Source organism: Macaca nemestrina, chromosome 4 (genome assembly GCF_043159975.1).
Source record: "Macaca nemestrina isolate mMacNem1 chromosome 4, mMacNem.hap1, whole genome shotgun sequence".
Lineage (NCBI taxonomy): Eukaryota > Metazoa > Chordata > Mammalia > Primates > Cercopithecidae > Macaca > Macaca nemestrina.
The window spans coordinates 167,155,270-167,177,911 of record NC_092128.1 but is presented as its reverse complement, the minus strand read 5'-3'; the positions used below and the strand labels follow the sequence as shown (position 1 = coordinate 167,177,911).

General features: G+C 36.3%; 1 long non-coding RNA gene across 4 annotated transcripts in view; it reads right to left on the bottom strand.

The window, feature by feature from the left end:
- Positions 1-20,655, bottom strand: part of LOC105472828 (uncharacterized) — a 75,412-nt gene extending 54,757 nt beyond the window's left edge. For all 4 annotated transcript variants that reach the window (XR_011621759.1, XR_011621761.1, XR_011621758.1 and 1 more), the window contains exon 1: positions 20,499-20,655. This is a non-coding gene — a long non-coding RNA (uncharacterized lncRNA). The remainder of the gene's footprint in view (positions 1-20,498) is intronic.
- Positions 20,656-22,642: the final 1,987 nt, after the last annotated feature.

Genomic DNA, 22,642 nt, shown 5'->3' with positions numbered 1-22,642 from the left:
TCCTTTAGAAAAAAAGATTTTAAAGTTTTCAATTATGTATAATTATATTTTGATTCAGATAAATAAATATTATGTACCTAATAAACTATATGTATTGATATAAAGCAAGATCTGAAATTATCACCAATATTTCTTTTACAATTATCAATTATAGATATTTAAATCAATATCATATACAAATGCATTGCATTACATATAACTTCATTGAAATATGTGAATTAACAATCCTACTCATAGATAAAATATTTCAAAACAGCTGATTAGATGAAAACGAACAATAAGAGACTTCAGCAGCCAATTTTCCAGAGGGCAGTTCTAGCATTTAGTACCTATTATTTCTCACTAAAACAAATACTCATTTTGTACACAAAAAGAAGACACTAAAATGTATGTATTAGTAGCACTATCGTTTTCAGATGCATTAGGCTGTTTCCCTCTTTATATCTAGTTTATAGTAATCTAGTAATTAGTGCTCATAACACTGAGCACTGCACTGAAAAAAATTTAAAGATCTTAATAAATTTTCAGAGAAATATTCATGAATTGTCCCATGATATTAGACACATTTTAAAGATTGGCAATTTATTAGTTCCTTCTGACCTAAAGCATTTATTGTAAATGTACTTTCATCTAAAGTTAACTTTCATAGACTATTCTAGATTAGTAATGTCTCTTCCTATTTCTTTTCACAAGTAGAACTGGAAAATAGCTAAATAAATAATAATTAGCATCATCCAAGTGAAAGACAGCTGAGATAGATGATAGATAAATAGAGAGATGATAGACAGATGATAGATAGATAGATAGATAGATAGATAGATTTAATAAAGGAGGCTCCATAACATTCATAGTTTTTCTTTTGCAGATTCATCTGTATTCAGTTATTTTTCCCCAAAGAAACTTTCAAATCATATTTTTTTACACACTTTTGAAAGCCCCTTTGGGAATTGAGGCTATACTAGAGGGATAGAAATTATAAAAAATATTTTAAGTTAGGCCCTAGAGCAGGGGTTCCCATGTTCTGGGTTTATACTGTCCCATGGCATTTTAGGCACTGGCTACACAACAGAAAGTGAGCCAGGGGCGAGCAAGCCTGACCGCCTGAGCTCTGCCTCCTGTCAGATCAGTGGTAGCGTTAGGTTCTCATAGGAATGTCAACCCCATTGTGAACTGTGCACGGGAGGGATCTAGGCTGTGTTCTTTTTATGAGAATCTAATGGTAAATGTAATGGCTTGAATAATACCAAAACCATCCTCCCACATTCCCCCATCTGTGAAAAATTGTCTTCCGTGAAGCTTGTCCCTGGTGTCAAAAAGGTTGGGAACCACTGCCTTCGAGAATAAATGCAAAGTTGCCAATAAATCCTATAAATAATATTCTTTTTGTCACTAGCAATGCACAAATTTCCTATTTTAGGATCGAGTTGAGAATACAAAATACGGTTCAGTATCAGGCTGGAACCCTGCTGGTCTTTGTGTTGTTGTTATTCATTTATTTTTATTTGTATTTTTGGTTTTGAGGCACATGTGCAGGTTTGTTACATAGGTAAACAAATGTCATGAGATTTGCTGTACATATTATTTCATCACCCAGTTATTAAGCCTAGTACCCAGTAGTTGTTTTATCTGCTCCTCTCCCTCATCCCACTTCCCCCAGCCCCACTCAAGTAGACCCCATTGTCTGCTGTTTTCAATGGACACATTTCCCAGAGGGCCTCAAAAAATTATGGAGTTCAATTTAAAATGTATCTGGATCAGGCAGCACACAGCAGAGTCACCCAGCCTGGAATCAGTTCTTACTTTGTGTGGACTGCTCAGCCTGCTGCTGTTTCTGTAGCTTGAACCACATACCTCCTCCTGTTTGACCACTTGACATTCTGTCCTGAGCAATTCCTGAAGTGTCTCCATTGGAGGTGAGCTCTGTCCTTGCTAGACATAATTTTTTAGTCTTTTCTTCTTCATATCCTGATCTGTTTTATAGAAATCAGGCAAATCATATAAATGGATATGGAAAGGTACAAAAAAAAAAGGAGAGGAAGTGGTAGTATAATCAAACATGAATCAGCAATGGCACTGGAAAAGTCAGGGTATCAAGAGGGCTGAAATCAGTTTTTTCTTAAATAGAAATATGGTAACTTGTGTTAACAATTTTATCAGAACAGAGTCAATCCTTTGTCACTGAGCCACTCCTGGAAATACATTTATGTTCCTGAGAACTGTAGACACATTTATCATTCTGATGTTATTGCTTCCTAAGCATTCACTGACCAAACTTATCATGCTGTTCCTTCTGATTAGTCTTGATGGCCACTTAATTAGCAGTATGATTTTATATTGTGTTCAAGTTTCAAAAGCCATTCTTATAATGTTTCACTGAGGAGTGAAATACTTTCTTTTTCTAAGAGGATTCTTAAATTATGCCACAAAGTATTGAATACCTTAATGTAAGTTAGACCCTGCAACTGTCATTTTCACTTTTATTACCTCTTTTATTCCTTATAGCAACCCTCTTTCAACAGTTTTATTATCCTTCTTTTATCGATGGGAAAACTGAGGATCATAGATATTATTTAACAGCAGGAATATTACCTATGACCTCTGACTTTAAATTCAATTTTTAAAGATATTAAACCCATAATATGTTAGTTACATTTAACCATAATTTTGAAGTATATAAAAATTATCATCTGAATTGATTACAATAAAAAAAGGTCACTAGTATTTGATTTAATTTTTTCTTCCAAGTGCATGAACATATTTTGTTTTGCTTTAGTTTTTGAATTTTTCAGTGCTTAAGTTAATATTGCCATGAGATAAATAATAAGATGAGAAATAATTTTAGATCATATAACAATTTTCCATTGTTATTATTTTTATTACTGTAGAGACTCTTAATTTTTATGAAAAACTGCTACCTATTTAAATATTTTAAACTTTTTTTCAAATGTTTGAAACTTGCCTTTGCTTCAAACTCAGTTTTTCATTTTTATTTTTCTATAACTAGACTATTGATTATATTACTGTATTTGGTATTCTGCAATTGAATATAAATGTTAAAATGTAAAATTGAATATAAATACAAAAATAAAAGAAAGCTTAAAGGAAAAAACAATGGTTACAAATATAAGCACCATGGATTAAGAAATATATTTCCAATGTTCTCGATATCTTCTGCATGCCTTTTTCTGATCCTATTCAGTCCTCACTGCCTATGTGGCCAGTTTTTTGAATTTATATTAATTTGAATTGCATTGATTCACAATTTATACATACACATCTCCCAAAATAGCATGGAAAGTTTTACTACACATAAAATGAGTTCTTCGGGAAAGAGCAAGTGAGGCTTCCATGCAGGTCTGAAAATGACTTGAGAAAAGAGTAGAAACTGGCTTTAATTATTATTATGATGATTAGAGGTGGTACCAGAGTGAGCGTTCCTGGGCCAGTGACTTGCATGATTTAAACTTCCTGCTGGTACCAAAGGAGGAAGCAGCTGGGCTTTATTTTTGTCTTGCTTAGATACAGGCGAAGAAGGAGGAGTGGGACTTGAGACATTAAAGTTTGTCTTTGTAAGCTATATGTCTGACATTCTATGAGAGCTGTAGCCTAGGCCGGTAAGAAAGTTTAGTTTCACTGAATGCTTTGTCTAAGAGCCCAGCACTGGGCATTTTTGAGAAGTGAGATGTACCTTGGCCACTATGAAAGCTATCTTGAAATCCAAGGGGTATAAATGCTTTGATGAGAACTTACATTGTGGCTTTACTATGTACAGAGACATATAGAACTGTGGTTTATATTGTTTACCCCATATGTTCTTTACCACAGACAGAGAAACCTTGGATAAAGAATTGTTGCTTTGGCCATTGGCTGGATCAGATGACCAGAATATTGGCAATAGCTCAATAATCTGTAAAAATGTGCAGATGGGGCTGTTGTTGGCCAGGGCATCCAGTACTAAGAATGAATGCCCAAAGCTGGGCCAATTGTGGTGACCCTTTTTTGTGTGTCTTTGATCTGTGATATCATGATCGAAAGGTAGATGGCAAGAACTCTCCTGGGGACTTCATCATATGTAATATGGTGCTGCCATCTTTAAAATTTAGAAATGCCCTTTGCTATTTATTCACTTGATCACAAGGAGCTGCCCAGGTGGCCAAGGGGTCTGGGAGAGGGATAACTTCATTCAGCACCATGGCATCTGGCAAAGGAATGGGGAGAGGAGGAAGCCAACACCTCTTGTATATGGGATATACCAGAGAGGCCAAGTTCTACTCTTAAAGGTCGTGTTTTTATTTATACTAAGCAGTATTAACTATTTTAACTGGTGGGGATGGAATAAGTCCTATTATGTCAATAGCATTTTAAGGGCTAGAGATTTGAATGCAATTTAATTTAACTTAATTTCATTACTAACTAATTTTATTTAGTTACTATTTATGAATATTTAATTTAAGTTTTTACTTGTGTGGTAAGAGTTTCTGTCTTTGATGGACTATTTTAGGGCAATGGGCGCTATGACTATGGGGAATTTGGGCAGCGCAGTAGTTCTGGTGAGGAATACTTGTTTTCTTCTGTCTTCGTTGGTAATTCCCCCTAGATTAAACAGGATATCTTGTTTAAAATTATTTCGATTCCCAGATGTAACTGTAATTTGAGACCTAATGTTGATAAACGCCTTTAAATTTTTCTGATTGGTACATTTTAGCATCTGCTAAAGTTAATCAGAAGTTTCCTCTCTTGTAGCAGCACAAAAATCATCAAAGTTCTTTTATTTTTCTTCTTTCGTAAATTATTTTAGTAAATTTTGGATTTCTAATTGTGTCAAGTTGCAGATGTCTGATTTACTTTTTGTTTGTTTTTATCTTCTCCTTCAGGTTTTTCATTGTTTTTGTTTTTTGATGGCTACTGGATATGCAATAGGGGTTTGACTGAGTTTCCTCTACCTTGCTTATATTTATACACTACCTTTTGCCTAGAATTTCAAATAAGCCTCACGTGAGTGAGTTAGAGACCTCTTCCATGGTGATGGTAGCTTTATTGAGATTAAGGACTTGGGCTTAACTCCGTTTAAAATTAATATCTTGTCTGTGCCAGAGAGGTATCTTGGACTTTTTTCCTGTACCTCCAAGAATCACTACCTCGTTTAATGAAAGGCACATAGGCAACAATAGCAGCAAAGGCATTTGTGAGGTACTAGTGAGCCCTCTGCTTTTATGAATGTGGGCCCAACATACCAAATGGTGACTATTCTTTCTCCACAGGAGTGGCCACGTGGTGAATCCATATATTACGCAGGGCATCAGTCTTTCCCAGAAGTCGTCTATAGGATGGAAATAATAGCCTGATTAAGACATAAAACTGACAGTCACCGGGCAAGTCTTTATCCTAAGCTTACTACATACAGTGATGTTATGGTCTGAATATATGTGTTCCCCCAAAATTTATATGTTAAAATATTAATTCCCAAGGTGATAATATTAGGAGATGAGGGCTTTTGAGAGATGATTAGATTGTGAGGGCAGAGCTCTCATGAATGGTACTAGTGCCCACATAAAGGAGGCCCCAGAGAGCTAGCTAGCCCCATCCATCATGTGAGAACACAAGAAGATGACCATTAATGAACCAGAAAGCAGTCCCTCACCAGGCATTGAACCTGCCAGCACCTTGTTCATGAACTTCCCAGACTTCAGAACTATGAGAAAGAAATTTCTTTATAACCTACTCAGTTTTTGGTATATTTTATAGAAGGCTGAAAAAACTAGACAGAATCAAGACACGTGCCTTCATCTGAAATACAGATAAATCCAGGTTATGATGCATGAGCCAGGGCCCCTTTAAGGAAGGTCCCAATTTCATAATCCTTTCTTCACATGGCAGTAAGGATACTTCCGATATTGATCAGTTAAGTCTATAACAGATGCATGGCAGAACTCAGCAAATGCAGCACAAAGTAACTCAACTCAAAGTGCAACTTTGCCTATAGGCAGCCACACAACTCAAAGAGTATGCAGGGGGCAGGCCCGGTGGCTCACGCCTGTGATCCCAGCACTTTGGGCGGCCAAGGTGGCAGATCACCTGAGGCTAGGAGTTCAAGACCAGCCTGGCCTGGAACCCCATCTCTACTAAAAATATGAAGATTAGCTGGGCGTGTTGGCACATGGCTGTAGTCCTAGCTACTCAGGAGACTGAGGCATGAGAATCTCTTGAACCCAAGAAGTGGTGGTTGCAGTGAGCCAAGATTGCGCCATTGCACTCCAGCCAGGGCAAGAGAACAAGACTCCATCTCAAAAAAAAAAAGAAAAAAAAAAAAGGGTATGCAGCCAGCAGGTTACACACCATTTACGAAGCCAAAGCAAGAGAAGACAAACACCCTTTCAGCACTGATCATCACCTACACACGCTGCTTTGTGGCTGTTGTCTTGTGGTCTCTATATGGAGGCAAGACAGAATTCCTCATATGAAATCCACCTCAGTTGCTGAGGTGCCACACATATACCAACAGGGTATATGAATGTGTATGCTCATAATAAGGCTTTCTAGAAGAGGAAGACAGCTAACAAGCAGGTCTAAAACCGGGTTGAAAGAGCAAGGAGGAAGAACTGGCATTGTCTGTTGTTGTGGCTGGAGGATGAGAGTACAGTGAGGGCTCCCATGGCTCATCTGGTGTTCGCACAGTACAGAGATTCTAACTGGCACCAAAGAAGAAAGTAATCGGGTTTTCTTATTGGTTTTCACAGATATAAAAAGCAGAGAAGAGAAAAGAGTGGGAATTAAAAGCTGTCAGCAGTCAGATTTAAAAAATGGAATCAGAACTTTACATTCCTGATAATTTTCAGGTTTATTTATTTTCTTTACTGTAGAATATTCTTTTGTACAAAAGTAACATAATTTATTCATTTCACTAGTAATGTAAATGAGAGATGTTTTCATATTTTTCTTTTAGAAAAACCAGTTACTGTCAAACCAGACATGCTGTTTCTTGAACTTTTCAGGTGATCATGTTACCTATTCTTTGCACATGCTGTTTCCTATGCCTGAAATCCTCATCCTCAAATATGCAGAGCTGTCTCCTTTATCTCATTTAAATCTTTTTCCCAAATTGTCATTTCTGGGGAAAACGTCTCAGGTCAATTTCCACTACTTATTGCCTGCCCTGACTGCTTTCCTTTTCTTAGCAACATCTGAAGTATTTTGCAGGTTTATTTGTTTGTTTGTTTGTTTTTTTGAAACAGAGTCTGGCTCTGTCGCCCAGGCTGGAGCACAGTGGCACAGTGTTGGCTCACTGCAAACAACTCTGTCTCCGGGTTCAAACGATTCTCCTGCCTCAGCCTCCCGAGTAGCTGGGATTACAGGTGCACGCCATCCCACCCAGCTAATTTTTGTATTTTTAGTAGAGACGGGGTTTCATCATGTTGGTCAGGCTGGTCTCAAACTCCTGACCTCGTGATCTGCCCACTTCAGCATCCCAAAGTGCTGGGATTACAGGCGTGAGCCACTGTGCCTGGTCTGAAGTATTTTATAGAGGTGTGTTAATATTTATTTCTCCCAATGGAATTAAACTTCAAGAAACCAGGGAGCTGCATTTTGCTCACTGCTGCATTTTTAATGTCTTGATCAGTTCCTGATGCAAGGCTGAAACTTGAATATTTTTAATTTAAAAAAACCCTTCTTTATAAATGAAGATGAGTTTCTCTAGAATATATACTTAGCAAAACATTTTCTCTGTTGTAGGATGCACTCAGTCATGTTATACTTTAATAGTTGATGCCAACCAGTAAGTGGTTCTACTAAGTAATACTTCTTCATGATAACAAATACTGGTAATATCTTTTTTTTCTTTTATTTTCTACCTTCTCTTCCTTCTCCTCCTCGTCTTCCTGCTCCTCCTCTTCCTCTTCCTCCTTCTCTTCTACTTCTCCCTCTTTTTGATGAAGATTATAAAATTGCACCTGCAATTTAATTTGTATTCTCCTACATAATAACACGCTTCTTCACGAATGAAATTCTAGTTCATATATTTTGCTCTTTTTTTGCAAATGTTGAATTTTCTTAGTGGCTCATTGTAATTCTTACATATTCTGAATATTAAATTTATAGGTATCATTGTTATTAAAAATATATCTTACAAATTTCTTCAAAGTCTTAAAATTTTTACCATTAAGATTTTAGACAACTTTAGTTGTATTTATTCCTGTAGATGTCATACTTCAATGATATTTTAAATGGAATATTCTTAAAAGTACACAGCTACATTGCTAATCTATAATGTGCCTTTTTTTGTACACTGACAAACTTTTACTCTAATAAATGAATAAAGTTAATATAGATATTTTGGTATATTATCTTAAAATACTGACGACCTTTTTGTCTTCTTTGCAAATCGTGTCATTTTAAATTTTCTGATAATTATGTACTGGTTGCTATTTAGTTCAGGGCTGAACTGAATTCATAGCAATTGGCACAGTACCACTGAGTATGATGTTTTTATGCTTTTGGTTCATTTGTTTTAATGTTCAATAGGTTAAGGAAATTCCCTTCTCTTATTTCATATGAATTGTTTGTGTCTATTAAGTCAATCAATTTTTACATGTATTTTTATGTTCATATGAGTCACTACAAATACAAATATAATAGAATATAAACAAATCTTTATTAATCTTAAATATTGTTGCCCAGTTTTTTCTTTTCTAAAAATCTCCCCTCCCTCAGCCACCCTCCGTCACATATGTTCATCTAGATGTGTGGCTTAATTGGGAGGAACTGGAACTTTCTTAGGAGCATTTGCCTTTTTCTGATTAGTGTATTACATCTGGTATTCTGTGATGTAATGATAATTGTCCTTGGTTTTCAGATTTATAGCACTTGTTGTTCAAAAACCTTCCTTGACAGTGTGAAGTATTTTTTGAAGAAAGCTAGTAATTTTAAGGCACTTGTCATAGTTAGTAATTTAGGATTACATTGTAATAGTAGTGCACACATCTATGTTTGTGTCTTTATGAAGATTTTCTATGAAATATTTTCCCCAAACAATATTCAATTATTGGATTTTTGACAAGAAAAAAATGATAGGTAAATGATTGCTGTTGGGGAAAAGTCCCATATTCTTCATATGAACACTGTTGAGTCTCTGTTCTTGCCTCATTGTATTCTTAATAGAAGAGTTTTCCTGAAACCTAACTACTTTTACACAGAGGCAGTTTACTTAATGTGTGGGGATCACTAATAAACAATCTGATAATTATGCTTTTTACCATTTTTATCCCACCATGGTCTTTGCAAATGTTTGGTCAGAATTCCCTTTTTCATCCTTGGTATACACATCTTACATAATATATAGTTTTCTAGAACCTTTTAGCTTAAGTTTGATTTCATGGTCAGTATGATAGACCAATCCAATCTAAACCAAAACTAATTTGCATTCAATTGTAAGTTCTCCCATCCTGTAGGCCAGGCTTCGTGCACAGTTTGGAGGGGGAGTTGGGCAATGAGATGTTCTCATTACTCACTTTCTTCCACCCCCTCACCTTTCTATCCTGCTGGCTATGGACACTCCAGGCTCAGAGGAGGAGAGAGAAGGCAGGAGAGGAAAGTAAAAACAGTATTTCAGTTCATTGGTTTTGTGCTGTCTGAGCACAACTTCATCAGGGAACATACTCAAAATTAGGATGCCCTGCTGTGTATGTTTTGGAGAAGTAAATGAAAAGCAGACAGAAGTCTCTGTTCTTCCCAAATTCCGGAGGACTTGTGAGGGTTTCCCAAAGCTCTTGAGTGCCCTACCAAGTGTCTAGGTTCTTGTAACAGTACATACAACCCACATGATGTTTAACTCAGCAGTATTCAGGTAAAGAGTGAGAGAGATGCTTTTCCCATTTTCTTACAAATACCTTCAAAATATGTCTTGAGGGCTAAAACTGACGGCATTCTTTATAGAATCCTTCATTCTAATGAATGTTTAGCTTTCTTTTTATAAAGGCTAAAAAGGAGAAACTCATACAGTCATTTTTAAGAAGACATTAATCCTTTCTTTCTGAGATGGAGGCTCGCTCTGTCGCCCAGGCTGGAGTGCAGTGGTGTGATCTTGGCTCACTGCAACCTCCGCCTCCCAGGTTCAAGCAGTTCTCCTGCCTCAGTCTCCCACCTAGCTGGGATTACAGGTGCCTGCCACCACACCCGACTAACTTTTTTTTGTATTTTTAGTAGAGACAGGGTTTAACCATTTTGGCCAGGCTGGTCTTGAACTCCTGACCTTGTGATCTGCCTGCCTGGTACATGTCTCCATTCCGCCACTCTACTCATTTTAAGGATGTAGCCAAATTCTGGGAGACCAAAAATTAAATGAATAAATAAACTAAATCGGGGCAAAAGAAGTCTATTTGAAATCCTGTTTCATAGTTATTGAGGGTGTATATATAGACTAATTTTATTGGGCAAGCAATTTATTTGGTAATTCAGATATCTGCCACAGGGGTGCCTTTATAGAAAAGCTTACCTTTTTGCAGTACAGGTATAAAGAAAGAAGTGTAAGAGGTACAGCATTCATGAAAATTTTATTTTTGCTATCCCAAACATAGAAAGTGAAGATGATCGCTTATACAGGAACATCTTGAGAATTATTGCCTCTGTATTGTTTAATTTTTAATATGATAGCCAAAATTAAAATACTAGGATTTGCTTCCAGAAGAAAACTGTATCTTTATGAAAATGCACTGTTCTATGGTGCTAGAAGTTATATAAATACTGACACATAGAGTCAAACATATATAATTTTATATTAATGGGTAAACTTGCAAATATGCATGTGATTATATTTATACATGTGTGGCATATCTGGGTATTATATTGAACTCCAGCGAAGAACTAAGACTGTTACTCATTTATCTTCCACCTGCCATTATTAGAAAAATTTAACTATTAAATCTGTGGGCCAGAAAGTTAATTATTATATTGTGTTTTATATTTGTGAATTGATTACTTAATTACAAAGGAAATTCTACAATAGATCTGACAAACATATTTCTTTCTTTCCTTCTTCTTCCTTTTTCTAACATCAATGTTTCTATGGTAGAGTTAATTTAATTAGTGCTTTAGTGACTTACTTCCCAAATAATCCTATCCAATCTCTTCCATATATGCTTTTATTTCTAAAGTGAAATTTGTCTCAGACTTTATAGACATTTTAAATACATTTCCAGCTAACCACGTGATATAATGTTGAAAGAAAATGAAGAATTTGAAAGAATGTGAAAAGAAAATGAAGAGTGAATGAAAGTAATACAATCTTTAGCTCTATGGACAAAATGTAGAAATATATTTAAAACTAATGGTTTTCCCATTGCCTATGTGTGAAACTTGCATTTTTACATAGATATTATATGTTACTGGGTTCAGGGAATCAATAATTATTCAACTCCTTCAAACAATTTTCAATGAATTCTTCATTTGGGAAGCTAATTCTGTAGAAATGGACTAACAATTTGTTTTGTTCATTTTTAAAAATCAGGAAAAATAAATAAAAGTATGTTATTTCATAGAAATAATTTTATGTTATTGTGCCAGCCACTATTACATGAGAGATTTTTATAAACAGAGGAAAAATGTCTGTGTGGATGTGTGTCCACTGCGTCTGTATTAAATAAAGATGAAACTCTGACTAACATAGATCTCACAGGTTAATGATGTCTTTTTTCCATAAGCTCTTTCGTTGCAAATGTTATGTATTGCTTTATTTGACAAGAATCAAGCAACATTTTCAAATCTTAAAATAGACAGTAAATTTAAATGTGACTGACTTTTAATATTTGCAATGTACCCAAAGCTACCATGACCCACATAACATTGGCTGAGAAGTTAATGAGCAATAGTGACAAGATCTACTGTTCAGAAAGAACCTTTAAATGTTTAAAAGGCATTGTCATTATGTTGTACAAAGAGGAATTGATTTCTAGCCCTATCTCTAATTAGGAAATTATTCTGCCTGCTTATGTAACTTGTAATCGTCTTACAATCACCCCATTAAACAGAGTGTAGACATACACAGAACCTTCTTGGATGCAACAAACAGCCATTCCCAAGGTTAATGGGCAAAGACTGAGCACCTTCTGTGCCTGCTTAGAACATACTGTGTGGTGTGACAACTAGTCCAAGACAGAACTATATGCTTACACTGACGAGTTAAACAGGACTGAGACTTCAGTCAGAACATATCAGTAGTTTGTATTTCTGAGTAGATGTGGTGATGAGCAGCACAAGATCTGAAGTTGTACTGACTGGATAAGAATACAGTAATAAGATGAGACAAGAGAGGCATGGAGATGAAATGAGAAAAGGAGTGGGCATGTCATTAAAGATATCCTAATTTTTGTTTTATTTCAATTGTTAATACACTATTAAAATACCCAAGGCAATCAGTAGCAGGTAATATTGCGTGAGCTGTTTTGATCTATGACAACATTATCATAAGAGATTAAAAACTGCAGAAATATTATTAACATGTATTACTTTATTAAAACAAGAATTACATAGTGAAATGAAAGATCTTAGTGTAGTTGGAGAAGAAATGCCCAGAACAATTATTTCATGGGGTATAAAAAATGAGGCAATTGAGCTAATTAGGTAAAGGCACATGACCGAAAAAAGTCAGAGTCTCTATATTTTTTGCTTTTACAAATTTTACTAAAGTTTCATGGTTTTACATGTGAGAAAAAATCCAAACTCACCACTAGAAATCTCCTTTCTAACACACTTCCCTCATCCTTTCTGACATGGTGCATCACTATCAAACTACTGCCAGGCAAATTTTGATCCAGTAGAGGAGCAATAATCTTGTTAATATGTCAGTCTTAAAGCTATTCAAACTTCTGGAATTGAAGTCACGCCTGAAATTTTGAATAAGATTTTTAATTTTTTTTTTAAAGAAACAGAAACTCACTATATTGCCAGGTTGGACTCAAACTCCTGGGCTCAAGATATCCTCTGGCCACAGTACCTGGAATTACAGGCATGCAGCATCATACCCAGCCTGAGATTTCTTTATTTAAGAATTTCCTCCACACGTTATTAAAAACAGCAGGGAAGTTTCTCAGAAAACTAAAAATGGAACTATCATATGATCCAGCAATCCCATTAGTGGGTATTTATCTAAAGGAAGGAGTATCGGTACATAAAAGTGATGCCTGCACCCCTATGTTTATTGCAGCACTATTCACAAAACCCAAGATGGAATCAACCTAAGTGTCCACCAGTGGATGAATGGATAAAGAAAATGTTATATATAAATACAATGGAATGTGATTTGGCCATAAAAAATAAAATGAAATCCTGTCATGTGCAGCACCCTGTTTGGAACCAAAGGTGATTGTGTTAAGTGAAAAAAGGCAGGCACAGAAAGACAAACATTGCATGTTCTGACTTATATCGAGAGCTATAAAAGTTGATCTCACAGAGGTAAAGGGTAGAATGATAGTCACTACAGTGGGGGAAAGAGGGTGGGGAGCAGGATTTAAAAAGTTTGGATAATGGGTACAAACATGCAGCTAAATAGAATAAGTTCTAGTGTCTGATAGCACCATAGGGTGACTATAGTTAACAATTATTTGTTGTATTTTCAAAATAGCTAGAAGAATCTAGTTGTTCTCAACGAAAAAAAAAAAAAGAAAAAAAGATAAATGTTTGGCCGGGCACGGTGGCTCATGCCTGTAATCCCAGCACTTTGGGAGGCTGAGGCAGGTGGATCACTTGAGGTCAGGAGTTCGAGACCAGCCTGATACATCTCCACTAAAAATACAAAATTAGCCAGGCGTGGTGGCACATGCCTGTAATCCCAGCTAGTTAGGAGGCTGAAGCAGGATAATCCCTTGAATCTGGGAGCGGGAGGTGAAGGTTGAGATTGCGCCATCACACTCCAGCCTGGACAACAAGAGCGAAACTTCTCAAAAAAAAAAAAAAAAAAAGATAAATGTTTGGCCTGGTGCGGTGGCTCCTGCCTGTAATCCCAGCACTTTGGGAGGCTGAGGCGGGTGGATTCCTTGAGGTAAGGAGTTGAGACCAGCCTTGCCAACATGGTGAAACCTTGTCGCTACTAAAAATACAAAAATTAGCTGGGCGTGGTGGCATACACCTGTAATCCCAGCTAGTCAGGAGGCTGAGGCACAAGAATCGCTTGAATCCAGGAGGTGGAGGTTTCAGTGAGCCGAGATTGTACCACTATACTCCAGCCTGGGCAACAGAGGCAGACCCTGACTCAAAAAAAATTTATGTATATATATATATATATATATATATTTAAACTGTTGCAAGAAAAAAACAAAAACAAAAAACTAGAATTCCATATCTAGTGAAATTATCTTTCAGAAATGAAAAAGACATAAAAATTTTGTCAAACAAAAACTAAGGATATAAATCATCAGCAGACATGCCCTTCAAAATATGTTAAATAAGTTCACACAACTGCCTGCGAAATGGTTCACTAATAGAGTAGCCTTAGTGGCCAAGATAGAGGCTAGGCATGGCTCCAACAGTCTGTTTTCTTTTAAGGAGTATTCATCTGGAATGCCACTGCTAAACGCCCACTGTGTCAGCAACAGAATCTGACATAGAGCCTGAGAGATAGCACCATTACTCGAGGTGATCAGCCAACCACATGGTAGAAAGCTGATTTTTTACATATTTTCTGTCTTGTTGATACATACTGGAAAACAACTATCCCAGATATAAGATTTTCATTCTTGCTTTGATTTCCTCTGCTAGTATGCAAAGGTCTTACGAAATATGATAATTACCCATGCAATCCCAACCTAAAAACATTTCAAACCAAAGGTCTCATTTTGTGATGGAGAAGTTAAAAACAGCACAGAATACTCTTATATTATTGTATACTGTATAACAGGAAACAGTTGGCCCGATTATTTGAGTGGCCTATTAAAAGTTCAACTCAAATGCCAGGATGAAGATGGTAACCTGTGGATTGGGGCTCTGTTCTCCCAGCTGTGTTATATATATTTAACTAATGGAGAGACAGCCAGGTGGGAAGGGCTCCCTGAGAGAGCCTCCCACCGACCTGTGCACTGGGAGGAATGCACACTGGGATGGAGCCTTGGGAAGTTCATGCCATTTGCAGTGGGGAGGAGCCTGGCCCCTCCTCTTCCTGGGTGGTACCTGGGATTCAATCTGCCTGGTGGGAAGTGCGTGAGCAGGGACTCTGGCCTTATGGAGAGTCCCTGTTTCTCTGTTTTCATTTTCACCCAATAAACCCTGCCCTCCTCACCCTTCAAATTGTCTGCAAGTTAAATTTTTTGTCACTGTGTGAAGGACTTCACTCTTTAGCTGAACTAAGGAAAGAATCCTATAACAGTGGCTGTTATATAACGTTGTGTTATATGTATTTAACTAAGAGCTGTTATATAATATTAGGATAATGAAACCAGCCTTCAACTGACTTTGATCACTTTGGGATCTTTATGCCAAATAACCAGTAAAAAACGAAACAAGATATTATTCTTGTAAAGATCCTTGACCTAGATTATTACAAGGAGCTAGAATATAATGGCAAAAGGCAGAAGTCTATGTGGATGGAACTCATGGAATTCACTGGGCACCTGTCCTCACCTCCATGCTGGGAGATAACAGTACAATGTAATGATGTCAATGAGCTAAGGGCTCACACTTTTCAGGAAAAAAATTGCTGATTACCTCAACAGCCCAACAACTTGGACAAACTGAATTTCTAGCTGAGAATAAAGAAAATTAAGAGTTGATACTAAAATAGGGAGAAGATGGATATTGGAAAATAAAAATGACATCCCAAGCCCTCCAACTGACCAAAGAGACCCCTCTTAGGCAAGGGGAACTCAGAGAAGCATTGAAAACTGAATTCCTGGCCATGACCAGATAAGAGGCTGGACATGCCCCATTAAACACCCTTCCTCACTAACAGCCATAGGCTTGTTTCCCTAAGGGCTAAACAGAAACCAGCCCCTTGGAAAGACTCACTCCACCTCAGTAGACTTCCTAACGCTGCCCTTCTCTTTTCTAGTGTCTACACACCAAATGACCAGCATTCCTCCTTAATAAGAGACCACACACAAGGGATGTGCAATGAGGTTTTTCATGTCCTGTGTCTCACTTTTTGATATCAGAGGGCTGAAAACTCCACCCTCCGATCATGTTGACATTGACATTTTTAGAACACGTGAAGAGAGGCATGGAGCTCAAATGCACATGTGCATGTGTTTCCTTTCATAAATATTCATGACTCCTATAGTGTATTGAATATGTATATTCAGCTAACTCACTCAGCAAAGATTCCTGTTCCCTTTGCTTCACCCTTGAAGTGTTGTTTCTGGCTTCTGACCAGAGGCTGTGCTTCCCAGCCTGTCTGAATGGCCACCCTGCAGGCTGCAGCCCTTTATGAGAAATAAAGTTCTCCTTTCCAAATGTATGAACCTCCTTATCCTGCAAGGGACAGTATCAATAAGGATTCAGGATCCACTGCAGCAGGTTCCTATTCCACTAACCCATAAGGCTGCTTTAGAGATTGTTACTGGCAGCTGCATTGAAGAGTCAGAAAATGGAATTAATGTGGAGCCTGAGAGGAGGGCAGTAGTACAGGGGGTCAGTAGTAGCAGAGGCTTTTAGGGCCCTGTGCTCCGCATCCCCAGCCCACCTCTGGCTTCATCTCCAGCTGAGAGAGGGGGCCCTAGTGCACACCAATAGTGCTCCACTTCAAGCTCCTCTCATTCTCTTTTCTTCCAGGGGCTCTCCCCCATCCCCACTCCAGCACACAATATTATTGGAATTTGCTAAGAGTTAACTAACACTCTCTGGAAACAACTCTCAACTAGTGTAGGACAGGTGTCACTGAATAAATATTTCTGTTTTCTCTCCTCCAAAGGGATAATTCTGAGGCACGTGCTATGTAATTGCTCAGCAGATTCTCAGTGGGACTGAATTCCAGTTGCCTACCACAATGGTCAGCTTAATAATACAGGATTCATCAGCTCTTTTTTCTTCCCTGTCTCTATTTACTAAGACCTTCTGGAATCACCTCTCAAATAGTTGTTGAGACCTGGTTTCAGAGTGAATTCCATTTACAAAAGTCTATAATTTATTATTTGAGTCATGGGATACCAAATGAGATTTAGGATTCAGCTATAAAGGAATGATCATAGCCTAGAGATTAATACGAGATTTCAGTAACTATGTTTTCTCTCTAGAGAGATTATGACCATGTTTTAATTGACTAATAAGTAGTGTTCTCATTAGATAGAGCAGTAAGATTTATTTTTATTCTTATTCAGAGGTTTAAAATTGGCCGATCATGATTTGACAGTAGGGCCAACTTCACTATAGAATCTGTCCTAAACTCAGCATTAACACCTCCTAAATTCTCTTCTGAATCTCATAGGAAAAGTTGATGACTCAATTTCTCAGATCGTCTTTCTTATATGCTTCCTGGTTAGACTCTACCATTAGAGGCAGTCACTCAAGATTTAGAAGATAAAAGAGTGAGAGAGGCCATTATTCCAGGGAGGCTGTTATGTATGTATGCATGAGCAAATAATTTATATGAAGAGCAATTCAGTGACTTGTCAAGCATGTTAAGAGTTATTTTTGCTAGTGTTGCATGCTGAGATAGGAGTAAATGCCCAGACATATCTGAGTTCTGCAGCACCTTCTAGAATAATTATTAAGTATCACCCCTTTAGTGTTGCACTCTGAGGACATCATTGTTGGCCTTAGGATCCTTTTTCTATCGGTGATTGCGTGTTCCACTCTTTTCCTCAATTAAAGCTTTTCCTGCTGGAACAAATATAAGCTGTATTTTCTTATCTAAACCCTAAAAATCACAGAAGATTGCTTGATCGTTTTGGTAAGAAATAAATACCAGCCAAATGTATGGGAATGTTAGTAAGAAAAATGTGTGTGTAGATTTGCAAATAGAATTGATAAGAATCACTGTCATATTTTTATAACCAGGCCTGTTTCTCTAGGCCTATGCTTGGTGTACGTGTGCGTGTGTTTGTGTTTGTATGTGTGTGCACTTATCATTATTAAATAACAAGTCATGTTTAATGAGGGCCATTTTTCTGCAGTTGTTTAATGTGTTCAGAGGTAATGTGTTATCGAAAAGTGAAGCCGAGGACACAAAAACCCTTACTGCATATCTTCCAGGGCCTGGAAGGAATGCTGATCAGTTGTTTAAAACAAAATTTTAAACTCACTGTCTCCTTTAACAATGCTCTAGCCATTCATATTAATGTTCTTTAGTGTCAGTGAAAATATTAACAATATAATCAAGCATACAGTGAAATTTGTCACTGATAATTTATTGAGTTTGCATTGTTAATACTTATTTATCTCTTCTGTATCTATGCCAACTTCAAAATAAAACTAAACCAAAAAAAACAAGTAAAGCAATCAAAACACACAATCACACAGATATAGTAAAAAAAAAATAAAATAAAATACCAGAAATAGTTCTCATGATCACTTATAAATATTGTTTGTAACAATAGAGACTGGACTTTGAAAAATAATGTCCTTGAGGAAGAGTATGATTACTGGGAAGAGAAGATAGTTTCATCTATTTGGCACAAATATGTGGTTTTAACAGATGCGGCAATAACAGCAGTGGAGAATGTCTGAAAGCATTCTTGAGAGTCACCACTGGGAGCAGGGGATGCTACTAGAATCTAGTAGGTAGAGGCCAGGGATACTTCTAAACATCCTACAATGCTCAGGACAGCCTCCCACAAGAAAAAGTTACCTGGTTCAATATGTCAACATTGACTGTTAAGAAACTTTATTTTAGAAGAGTAAGAGTAAATGGAAATGTGGGAGGGTGATTCCATTTGTTATTTTTGTGCCATTTCTACAACGGGGTAAGTTGCTTTCTTATATTGAGTTCCCTTATTCATGAAACATAAAGGGAAATTCAACCTTAGGGATGGAATTTAAAAGTATCTGTCTGTCAAATCATGTGTGCTATAAATAGAACAAGGAAAGTAAATGATTCTTCCAGAATAAGACTTTTCTCCTAAGTAAAGTCTTTTAAACAAGTCTCACAAAATCTACAAAAGTGTGGGAAATATGCCTAAGACTAGAAATCTAAAGTGAAAAAAAAAAAAAAAAGATTGGTGGATTTAAAAGGTGTTCATGTCTAGAAGAAGAAAGTGTGATTTACAGGCTAAGGCATTTCAGGGAGTGTGACAGCCAAATAAGGAGGTAGCTCCTACAGCCTTCTCTACCCTCTCCCAGCCAAGAATAGTAATTATGCATGTGCAGAATTCTCAGTCACCAGTGGCTTGATGTTAATGATGATCATGTGAGTTTATTCATCAGGCTTAGCTATTACAGTGTGAGCTCCCTTCCTCATTCTAATCATTGACTTCCAAAATGCATTAAGCCTAATGGGGAAAAGACAAATCACCACGTCTTATTTTAATAATTTAAGGATTTTGAATTGTTGGCATTCTATTAAGTCAGTGAATGCTGCTTAGAGATACTCCACAGAAGGATTCTTGCTCACTGTTTTTCTGTTACTATTGTGGGTGGTTTCACTGATATTACACATGACTTATGATCAGGAGCAGTGCAAGTATGCCCATTGAGCTTCCAAAATTGCAAAAATTACAAAATGATGGAAATTGTATATAACTGATAAAAAGAGAGCAAAATAATATATATATTCCAAATAAGTCTTCAAATATGAACCTTTTCAATTATTTATTAAAATCATCTTGTTTCCCATAACATATTGATTTTTAATAAATAATTGAAAAGGTTCATATTTGAAGTCTTATTCGGAACAACCCAAAAAACATGTAAGTGTTCATGTGAGGTAATCAGAGGAAGACTTACTCTAGACTCAACCTTCCAAATACATTACAAGTTAGAGCATAGAAACAATTAACTCAGAACTTTTGAGACCATTTCTCAAGGAAAATTAGGAGAAGAGAATGAAACATTAATTTTCGTGTTGAGTTATTACAGATATCATCAATATGGACCAAACACCCATGAGATAGAGTCCTGAACTGGGCACCAAAAGAGGTGGGAAATGTATTAATACCTACAACTCCCTGATCTCTGGAAACTCCTATCAGTAGTTTTAGAAATAGGTATCCTGAAACCAACTGCAAAACAGTACAGTAAGAAACCCCAAAGAGGTGGGAAGTTTAGAAGTAGGCTTTAGAAACAAATAAATCTTTTAAAAAGAGTACAGTATATATTTTTCCTGAGAAACAATCAGTATGGTATCATTCTTCTCCACAGACAACAGGAATATAGATTTTATATTTGAATTTTGAACAAATTAAGTTCCAAGTTACTTTCTTGTAATACCTATCGATAATGTATATTTTCCAGTAATATGCTGTCTAATTAAACAATATGTTCCGTTGCAGTGCCTTTGAATTACATGTCTCTGTACTACAGATGATAAGAGTAAAAAATATTTTGTTAATCTCTTATATCTTACTCAGGTTGTCATAGAAACATACCATGGAAAGGGTGACTTAAACAATAGAAATGGATTTTCTCACAGTTCTGCAGGCTGGAGGTCCGAGATCAGGATGCCAGTAGAGTCGAGTTCTGGCAAGAACACTCCCCTCTGGCTTGCAAATGGCTACCTTCCTGGTGCATAATCATGGAGAGAGAAACATAACTCTCTTTCTTCCTCCTTTTATAAGGCCACTAGTCCTGTTAGATTAGGGGGGCACCTTTATGACATCATAAAAGCTTAATCTCCAAATTGTTGGGGGCTAAAATTTTAACATAGGAATTTTAGGATACGTAATTCAGTCTAGAGCATCTTAACAATAGAAAAAAAATTCTGCAAAAACATAGACATTATAATTTTATTTATTTATTTATTCAGTTTTATTTACAGGTTATTTAGAACAAAAAAATTAAAATAGAGACTTAAAAAATTATCCTTGAAAATCTACTCTACAACTTTCTGAGAAACAAAGTGGCATTAAGCATATTGACTGCAATACATGAAATACTTCTGTTTCTTTTATCTAACCTACTTAAATCGTGAAGAAAATAAGAATGATACTTGAGTAGGAAAGTTTGACTCAAGCGGTGTTTTTTTGTTGCGATTACTCTTGTTTTTGCTTTTTAAAAAAAATTTGAAAACATGGGGAGTAACCATGTGATAAATATCATGATTTCTGAGTTTTTCTGTGAATTGAATTAAAAAACAGAAAAAACACTTTCAAAATAGCAGAATAAATATAGAATTATTGAAACAACTACCCTAACAGATTGTATCAACAAGGTCACTAGATTAAAGGAAGACAAGAACAAATGCTGTGTTCCAAAATCCTTTGAGTAATCCCAGGGAGATCAGACCTCACTATCTCAGTCAGCATCAGTTGTTCCAAAGAAAATAATATCATATGCAATCAAGCACAATTAATCTCTGGAATGAGGATCAACAGAAGTTCAATGATGCTTGCTGCCAATGACCTTTTAGCAAGAATTGCCTATGCAGAGTACTGGCATCATTAGCATTTTGTTGTGTACGATAAAATAACTGAACTCCTGGTTGTTCTTGTCTAATCCTGCCCAGGTGCTTTACTGGCAAACAAAAATGTACAAACCAAAAACAGCACATGGAGTCCAGGGATCTATCAAAGACTACCTTTCAAATGTGGGTTGTTTTGCTGCTTAATTCACCCACAGTGTGTTGCTTTTAGTTTTGAACACATTCTTAATCTCTTTACTACTTTACATATAATTATTTTAAAAATAATTTGAATTGAGCAATAATTAAAATGAATGAGCAAAATCTCTACTAAGAGAAAATAATAGATATTTTAATTTTAATTTTTACTTTCTATTTTTCTAAGTACATTTCTACTTTTAGCTAAGGTCAAATTTTATGTAGACATTTGAATACTAAGATTTTATATTACATTTCAGTATTATTTTCAATGTTATTTAAATGTTCATCCATCTTAGCATTATTAGTACTCCTTTACTAATGAATAATTCATTAGTTAAACCACAGCCAGTTTTGGCAGAGGAATCTTTGCATCACGTATCTTAGTTCAGGCTGCTATAACAGAATAGCATAGACTGGTGGCTTATAAGCAACAGAAATTTATTCTTCATAGTTCTGGAGGCTGGAAGACCAAGATCGAGGTGCCAGGGTGGTCATGTTTTGGTGAGGGGTCTCTTTTGGGTTGCAATCTGCCGATTTATCCTCACGTGGCAGCAAAAGCAAGACAACATTTTGGGGATCCCTTTTATGAATATTAATCTTATTCATGAGAGTTCCACCCTTTTGACCTAATTATCTCCCAAAGGACCCATCTTCTAATGCCAACATACTGGGGCATTAGAATTCATCACATGAATTTTGGGTGGGTGAACACAACATAGGTATTCAGTCTATAACAACCACTTAATTTCATTTGGATTTTTACATATATTAACATGAGATAATTGACTTTATTATTACTTTTTTTAAAATTTCTGGAATAACTGTCAGGATTAAAAATCTAATACAAGCCTCCTAAATGAATCCGATGGCTATCCAACTATTTAAAAATTATTTTAGAATTATATATCAATGGATCCATCTGCTTTTCAAAAAAGCTATTCCACTAAGTAGTTTTTAAGTTAACTTAGGTCA